Here is a 10,060-nt window from a genome sequence, read left to right as displayed (position 1 = left end):
CAGTCTATACTCTTGTTCGCATTTTCATATGGTAACACTAAGAGCAAGCCCTAAGTTTCAACTGATGATGGTTACTCAGAGTCCATCTGTGGGTTTCCTAGAAATCGCTTATATATCTGTCAGATTTCTCATTGTGCTCACTACATTGCCACTTGAAAAATAATTTAACTCATTTATCCAGTACACATTTAGCAACTGAGGAAGAAACTGTGACAAAGAGCTCTACTGTCAACTATTGGTCAGACAGAGGCAAGCAATTACAACATAATGTGGCGATTTTAATCCATCTGCCTCTGTATTAGGGCTTCCCGGGTAGCGCTAGTAGTAAAGAATCCTCCTGCCAATGCACAAGGCACAAGAGACCCAGGTTCAATCCCTGAGTTGGGAAAATCCCCTGGAGGAGGGCATGGCAACCCACTCCAGTGTTCTTGCCTGAAGAATCCCATGGACAGAGGAGCCTGGCAAGTTGTAGTCCATAGGATCACAAAGAGTCGGACACGACCGAAGCAACTTAGCACACACTCCTTTGTTTTAGCATAAGGCAGGGATATAAATAAATAGATAATTTGCAAAGGTCAAAACTGATGATCAATTGATATCTATGAGGCAAGTACAGATCACTCCTGAAGCACAGAGAAAGGACTCTCTTTGATTAGAATAATGACCAGACCGATAACAGGTTTGGGGAATTCCATAAAGAATCTTTATGCTCTTTTGATTGGAAAAAAGTTCAAATCAGCCTCTCCTCTTCCCACTGATAAAGTGGACTTAGAATCTTGATGAACTATTCAGAAAGTCAATGCACACACACACACACACACACCAAGTCAATGCATGTAAAGTAAGAGACATCCCTTTATTGTCTCTGGAAGCACTTAATGTTAAAAGAAGATAATTATAGTAACTCCATCAATTTCAAGACATGCCTCATCTTTGTTCTTGAACTCATTCTTTCTGTCTCAAGAACCTTGGTCCATCATTCATTTTCCCTCTCTTTGATGCAAAAGGTCTTAACCTAGAACCAATTAGCCTGTCAGAACAACAGTAAGCCCCTCAAATGGCATGGAAATTTTGGTAAGTACATCTAATAAATATTTTTCTAGAAGTGAAGAGATTCCATTGGGTAATCAAAGAGTCTGTGTCACATATACCAGAAAAAATATTAAAAAGGAGTGTTCTGGTTTAGGCTTAATTCCTCTCTCTCTTCTGGCCCCTTCTTGTCAGTACATTTTACAACCCTCCTCCATCTGTCACTCTTTTTTCCCTCCTTACTTTATTGAAAAGCTTCTTCAAAAAGTACAAAGTGCTTACTGTATTTATTTATTATTTGCAGTTTATGCTTCCGCCCACTACTTTCTGGCATCTAGTACCACAGCTACTGGCTCAAATTATTCTTGTTAAATCTTCATGTGACTTAAGTAACCAAAGAAAAGAATATATTTATGCAGTCTTATTTTACTTAGTAAGTATCTGTGATGTTGTTGGCCACTCCTTTCTCCTTGAGATTGGCTGCTGCTTTGACTTTTAGACACTATCAATCTTGTTACCCTCCTACCTTTGTGAGTGCCTTCCTTCAAAGACATTTTTGTTACACATAGATCCATCCTTGACTTCATTCAGTAATTCTTCCTGAAAAAACTTCTGCAAACTGCCCTTTGCTTTAATTAGTTATATTTCTGATATCAACTTGAAAAGAAAGTGAAAGGTAGTCACTCAGTCATGTCTGACTCTTTGTGATCCCATGGACTGTAGCCTGCCCGGCTCCTCTGTCCATGGGATTCTCCAGGGAAGAGTACTGGAGTGGGTTGCCATTTCTTTCTCCAGAGGATCTTCCCTACCCAGGCATCCAACCCAGGTCTCCTGCTTTTCAGGCAGATTCTTTACCAACTGAGCAACTGGGGAAGCACTAAGATATCAGTTTAGTGAGCCTCATCACATTTTACAAAGGAAGCCCAATGCCTTAACATAAGATTTCTGTGAATTTTTAGGGAATTAGGTTGGCTCCAAATTTCTTAATCTTACCTGTATTTCATATTCTTCAATGATTTTAATCTCACTGCTTTTGATGTGAACTTAGCTGTTTTTTTTTTTTTTTCTTGATTTCCTTCAAAGTGATTCACCAGAGCATGTGTGAGCAATAATCTTAGCAGAAGGTATAGGTAACTAAGGGGTGTGTGTGTGTGTGTGTGTGTGTGGTATGTATTAATATGCGTGTGTGGCAGTGAGGGGAGAGGTGGTATAATCATAGTACATTCTCATTGGTTACCTTTCTGTCCAATCCTTCACCATATTCCTCAGAACACACTCTTACTCCCAATATTCTCTCTGTCCTTCACTTCTCTGTTTCCAAACTATTTCACTGTATTAGATAGAACAAGTTAACTTTCTACTGCATAGTCAGTCCTGAGTATAATTTTGCATATTCAAGAACTCATTGCAACATCTATTCAAACAGAACTAAAATCTATAGAAAAGAATCTAATGGGAATTCTACAAAAGAAAATATAAAAACTAAAAATATGTACTAATAAATTTAACAGTAGATTAGATACAGCATAAGAGAAGATTAGTAAACTGAGAGATAGATCAATAGAAAATATCCAGATTGAAGCATGAAGAGAAAATCAGGGAGAAAAATACAGAAATGAGCAAAGTGTTATAAGGAAGATATTGAAGTGAGCCACAAATCAAGTGTAAGATCCTAGGTCATAGAATATTTTCAAAGAGCTCTAAAATAATTTCTCAGAAAACAGAATCAAACTGAGAAATCTCAAACAGAATTTCTTGAGTAATTCCTCAAGAAAATGCTTTTTAAGCTTTTACATCATATAGAATAATACTAAAATAGCGAACATGGAAAATAACCAGGTTTATTGGTTAAAGTTAGAATTACAATTAGAATTTTAATTTTAATATATATTAAATATATATCATATAAATATATATCAAATATATCATATAAAATATATGATAATTATATAATCCTATGTAGTTATTTTAATTATTCATAGAAGTTATATTCTATAAAGTCATTATAAAATTTAAATTAGCAAGCACTGAATCATTTCTCCTAGGGAAAGCACGGGATTAGACTCCTAAGAGCCTCTAGTCACAACATTTTGATCAACCTATCCATACCTAATCTTGTTTTATGTGTTTATGTTTCAAGATATCATTTAATATATATCACTGATGCACTAGTGTAAAGCTCAGAACCAACAGCACTACAACTCATGTCTGAATGAAGCTAAATCTAACACACCTATTTTATCCATTGAGCAGAATATAATGTCTTGCATTTAGGAATACGACACAAAACTCATCACATTGCTTGGAGTCCACTTTAAGCAGCAACATTATCAAAAAAAAAAAAAAGGACAAAGTTGTAGAAAGGTCACACTAAATATATCGTGAAGAGGCCACTTGTTTCTAGACTGAGATCTGAAATAAGAAAGCAGCATTTCCTTGTTCAGCTGGGAACATGCACATCGGGTGACTCAAATGTTTTGCTACTCTGCATATGTGCATATCTGTGAGTGATCAATAAAGTGTCTTGAGTATAGCCTTGAGGTTTAATTTTAGCAAGTAGGTAAATTCACAAATTCAGAATCTGAAAAGTGATCAAACGTGTGTGTATATAAATATATACACATACATATATAATTTATATTTATATAATCTATTTTTTAAATTGTTATACTTTATATTTATTATGTGGGCTTCCCAGATGCTACTAGTAGTAAAGAATCTGCTTGCCAGCGCAGGAGACATAAGAAATGCAGGTTCCATACCTGAGTCAGGAAGATCCCCTGGAGGACAGCATGCAACCCATTCCAGTTCTCTTGCCTGGAAAATCCCATGGACAGAGGAGCCTGACAAGTTACAAGTTCATAGGGTCACAAAGAGTCGGACACGACTAAAGTGACTTAACAGACACACACGCATATTTATTATGTATATTATAATGAGGCATGTAGAGATTGTGACACATCTTCTTAAACAAAAGAAAAAAGAAACTTCAACAAGGGTAGTCTCTCTAACATCTTCACCCCAGCACCCCCAATGTGCCAAGCTCTGATCTGCTTTGTTTCTATAGAACTTATTATTTTTAAACAAATTCTATTCACTTGTCTATTTATTAATTCACTCATCCATTTATTCATTTATTTATTGTATTTATTACTCATTTTCTGTCTTCCTCTGCTGTGTCACAGAGGCAGGTACTTTTGTTTTGTTCTCTGATGGATCCCAGGTGAACAATTAGAAAGAAGGAATTAACTTTAATGTGTTTCTCCTGTTCACCTCTTACTGAAGTTTGAGACTTAGGGTGCTTCACAGAGAACATAGAAGATATGAGCTGTAATGTAGCGGGAGGAGTATTAAAGAAATAATTAGAGATCCAGTACTAACTGTCCCCCTTTAACAAATTCTTACCTTGGTAATCTCAACACTCTGAACCTTGCTTAACTCTAGTAAAACACAGAAGCAATATTCACCCCTGTGCACATTACAGGTGGCTCAGTGGTAAAGAATCCGCCTCCCAATGCAGGAGATGCAGGGGACATGGGTTCAATTCCTGAGGCAAGAAGATCCCCTGGAGCAGAAAATGGCAACCCACTCCAGCACTATTGTCTGGAAAATTACACGGACAGAGGAGCCTGAAGGTCTAGGGTCCAAGGGATCCCGCAAAGTTGATAGGATCCAGCAACATGATGTGCATGTGGGCATGCACATCAGAGTTACCAGTTACCAGTATTAATGAATACTGGAATACAAGCAGGTTTGGAATACTCCAACTAAACATAAAGTCTTTTCTGTTTAGCAGGTACGTAAAAGCAACTATGCAATAAGTGATATTAAATTAGAAACTCTTGGATATTTCCATTTTAAAAGTGTTAGTCACTCAATCGTTTCCAACTCTTTGCGAACCCATGGACTGTAGCCCACCAGGCTCCTCTCTTCATAGAATTCTCCATGCAAGAATACTCCATGCAAATGGCAAGTGGGTTGCCATTTCCTTCTCCAGGGGATCTTCCCAACCCAGGGATCAAACCCAGATCTCCTGCATTGCAGGCAGATTCTTTACCACCTGAGCCACCAGGAATTTCCATTTTAAAGCTCAACAAAAAAACCTTTTTTCCATATGCCTTTCCCTACTTTTATCTTACTTTTAGTTTTCAAACAATGTTCACTTCAGTTCAGTTCAGTCGCTCAGTCGTGTCCGACTCTTTGTGACCCCATGAATTGCAGCATGCCAGACCTCCCTGTCCATCACCATCTCCCGGAATTCACTCAAACTCATGTCCATCAAGTCGGTGATGCCATCCACCCATCTTATCCTCTGTCATCCCCTTTTCCTCCTGCCCCCAATCCCTCCCAGCATCAGAGTCTTTTCAAACAATGTACACTTTGTCTATTGTGATTCTCCACCATTACATTCAAGATTCTAACAATTTCAAATAGTATGCTAAAAAATTAGTCAAAATCAAGAAAATAAACTAACAAAGATATAAAGGTAACAAAGATACTAATTGTCCAATAAAAAGAATAACTCAGAAAAAAACCAGTTATCAAGGAATGTATTAATTCACTTTAACTAGTGCCCTTGCAATAAATGCACTATAATTCAAAACATACATTTTATATATAATCTTCTAAAGCACAAATGTGGTTGCATGAGGGAAAGAAGTGAACTCTCTTTATGGAATCAAGGGCAGTACTCTTTAATTTCTCTTTTTTTATGATAGTATTGTTTTTCTCCTGAGATTTTGGCAGGCCCTTGAAATTGGTGTCACTTTTGATTAATTCTTTTTGTTCTCTGATGACAGTTAATGGAATGATTTGAAAGCTATTTGCTTTACAAAAAAGATCCAATATAACTGCCTTTTGTGCCCATTCTTAAAGCTTTTACTTCTTTTTCTTGAAATAATTAATAAAAGAGAAGAAAGATTGCTGTAATTACTAAGCATTCTAAACTATATCTGGGTGCCTGACTTTCACAGGAACTGTCATTAAAATGAGATCACTTGTCTCACTTTAAGGAAATGTTACTTTTTACTATGTTGATGATATAATCTGAAAAATATCTTGACAGGATACTACTACTGAAAACAGAATACAGGCCCTTCAATATATACTTATTTTTCCTTATTCAGAAATCTATAAGGTAATTAAAGTTGTTACTTCAAGTATATAAAATCCTTATGATTGCCATTGTAAAAATGGATCAAGGTCATCAATTATTTCATAAGAACCATCAAAGTTCAAGGATTATAAGTATAAATCAATTTTAAAGACAGATCAAAAGTAAAAGGTAAAAATATCTTTTCACTCCTGTTCAACTAATCAGCTGACTTGTTTAGAGGCAAGGCTGAATAAAAGGCTTTTAATATGCACAATGATTTCAAGTCTTTGTCCTTGTTAAAATTAATATTTGTGTATTCCAACATTTTTGTCATCAGTCCCTTGTTTGATGATATTGTAAATACAATCATATAAGAACCATTTTTTTCCTGATCACATAGCAAGTTTCTTATACTGTCAATAAAATGCATGAATCTTTGTTAACAAATGTGAAAATATACTGTCATATGCAAATAACAGAAATACTTTAGAGACAAAGGGAAAAATAAGTAGCATGAGAAATAAAGCCCTAAGTCAAAACATTATCATCAGAAATCCAGACTATTCCTCCAGACATAGAAATATATAACTACATAAATTATATCCTAAAAGGACCAAAGACCTTAAATTACCTTAATTAAACATTCTACAGTGGCAAGAAAATTCAAAAGCTACACAAATATAAATGTTTTTAATTTGTTGAACAATTAAAGGGTCTTTAATAACAAAATTTTATGTTATGGGTCTTCTATTTCCATGCTATGGAGGGTACCTAATTATGGTAACTATGAAAACCAACAAAAAAAAAAACATTTGAAATTAATAGTACCTAAAGTTATGCTTGGAAATTAATGCTTTTCCCCTCCCTGAAACAACAAAGTTGATTCTATTAAATGTGATAAATGAAATGTAAATTAAAATTTTAATAAGGTGCTTGTTAATCCATTTGTTCACAGCTAACTTGAACTCAGTTAAATTAGCTCCTTATTATGAGCACTAGAGATATGATTTCTTCTAAATCTCAAGGGCAAATAAGTGTTAGAGGACTGCTTGTCCCATGATAGCTCCATAAATTGTTATTAAAATTATTCACTAGACACTTTTTCTGTGATGCATTTCATTTAGAAAATCCATTCTGTGTTGCTAAAGAGAGAAAAGCTCTCCAACAGCAATCACAACACCAGATACACAGACAAAACAAAACCACATATGAGCTATTCTGGGATTTTTATCATTGCCTTGGTCATTTTATCTCCATGAATTGCAGAAAATAGTTTTCAAATAATTGTAAAATATCACATGGTTTCTGAGGCACAGGATGGTTCCTGGAAAGTTCAAAAATATTTTAGTATTTTTTAAAATATTCTCTTCAATCTCCAGGTTTGAATTTCTCAATTTTGGGCACTTGCAGGCAGACTATCTAGTTAATGCAGTGTGTCTGGTACAAATAACAATTTTAGAAAAAAATTTTTAATTCATCATTAAAAGCAAAAATTAAACAAATGATTAAAATTCACAATAATGATTAATTCTCCATAAGAGAGGATAGAGAGATTATTTTTTTAGTGTTTTACCAAGGCTAGTCTGAGGCTGGACAATTAGACTGTCACTGAGTCTAGCCTGTTGGTTTTACTTCTTACCCTTTATTTCTACAACATGGAAAAGCCTATTTCATAATTGTAGATGTTCTAAAGAGCAATATGTGCTTGGTGTTTCCCCTAAGCAAATCTTAATACTCAAATCAAGCATAGACATGAGCTCTTCAACAATATAGAGCCAGTATTGTGTTTCATGAGATGCCAAGTTAATGATTATTCTACCCACATATGTGGAAAACGTATGAGTTTCTAGCACTCCTAGAAGTAAGGTGCTAAAAGCTACAGAAAATGCAAGTTTCAAAAAAACACAAGCCACAGTTTACAATGATAGTACTTGACTGCTACTTAAGAACTAATGATTTTTAAGCATATTTACCACATTTGAAAATAATTATGGAATCTGGAATAGCCAAAGCAATCTTGACAAAGAATAAAGGTAGAAGATTTGCACATCATTTAAAACGTTATTACAAAGCTACAGTAATCCACAGCATATTAGCATAAGGATAGATACACAGATCAGTCAAATAGCATTGAGTCCAGAACTAAATCCATACAACCATGATCAACTGATTTCGAACAAGGGTATCAAGACAATTCAATGGGTATAGAAGAATTTTTTCAACAAACAGTGCTGGGACACTGGATATCTACATGGCAAAAACCAAAAAAAAAAGGAAGAACAAAGGTGGAACTTTATCTCATACTATATACAAAAATTAACTCAGAATGTATCTTAGATTTCACGTAAGGAAACTCCTAAAAAAAATAATAGATGTAAATATATGTAAACAGATTAAGCATAGCATTCCTAGAAATAATATCAAAAGCCCAAAGGACAAAAGAAAAGATAGATAACCTGCAATCTATCAAATTTAGAAAAATCTGTGCTTTAAAGGGCACCATAAGACAATGAAATGACAATCATAGAATGGGACAAAATATTTACAATTATATATCAGATAAGCAACTTGTATCTAGAATATATAAAGAACTCTTGCAACTTGACAATAAAAGACAACCTAGCTTGAAAACTGGGCAGAGGTTTGAGTAGATATTTCTACAGAAAAGTTATACAATATCCAAGAAGTATATGAAAAATCTTCAATATTGTCACTCGTTAGGGAAATAGGAACCAAAACCACAATGAGATATCACTTCTAGGATGACAAAATTAAAAAAAAAAAAGACAGGTAATATTAAATTCTGGTGAGGACAAGGAAAAATTTGGATTTTCTTTCATTGTTGCTTGAATTATAAAATGTTACAACCACTTCAAAAAGCATTTTAACAGTTTCTAAAAATGTTAAACACAGAGTTATATGACCCAGAAGTTCTATTCCTAGCTATATGCCCAAGAGAAATAAAAATATATGTCCCCACAAAAATCTGTACACAAATGTTGAGAGCAACATTAGCCAGTTGCCAAAAAAGTATAAACAATCTAAATGTCTAATCACTGATGAATGAATACATAAACAAATGTGCTATATTCACACAATGGGATATTATTCAAGTGTTAAAAGAAATCAAGCACAGAAATATGCTATAACATGGTGAACTTTGAAAGCATATAATAAATGAAAAACAGTTACAAAAGACCACATTTGAGGATTCATTTTTATGAAACCTCCAGAATAAGCAAATTAGTTGAAACACAAAGTATATTAGTGGTCATCAGAAGCTGATGGGGGAGGAAAGAATGGAGAATAACTGCTCGTTCGGATAAAATTTCTTTGGGGAGTGGGGAAACATTCTAAAACTAGTGATAAAGGTGGATCAATTTTGAAAATATACTAAAAATGTCACAAGTATATATTTCAAAAAGAGTGAATTCTATAGGTAAATTATATCTCAGTAAAGCTATTTTAAAAAGCAATTGGTTAATACGATGAAATTGTGTATAAATCATAATAAATCTAGTATACATTCCCTTTGTATTTTATCTGAAAGTAAGTATTTTAAGTGGCAGGAACCATTTGTTTTCAAATCCACATTTGATACATGAAGACATCAAGGCATGGTGATATAAATTATTTACTTGAGGACTAACAATCCATATTTCATTAGAATTGTAGACTAAATGAAAAATGATTTTAAATAACATAAGACACTTTCAAGTTATACTAGATTTGGGGAGAAGAATTCAAAGAAAATTAGTGGCAAACTAAAAGAAATCTGTAAATACATTTACAGCATTTCATAACTATAAATAATCACAATGGTGTGATCACTGACCTAGAGCCAGACATCCTGGAATGTGAAGTCAAGTGGACATCCTGGAATGTGAAGTCAAGTGGGCCTTAGAGAGCATCACTATAAACAAAGCTAGTGGAGGT

The sequence above is a fragment of the Bos indicus genome, chromosome 14 (assembly GCF_029378745.1).
Source record: "Bos indicus isolate NIAB-ARS_2022 breed Sahiwal x Tharparkar chromosome 14, NIAB-ARS_B.indTharparkar_mat_pri_1.0, whole genome shotgun sequence".
NCBI classification, from domain to species: domain Eukaryota; kingdom Metazoa; phylum Chordata; class Mammalia; order Artiodactyla; family Bovidae; genus Bos; species Bos indicus.
This window is presented reverse-complemented; position numbering follows the sequence as displayed.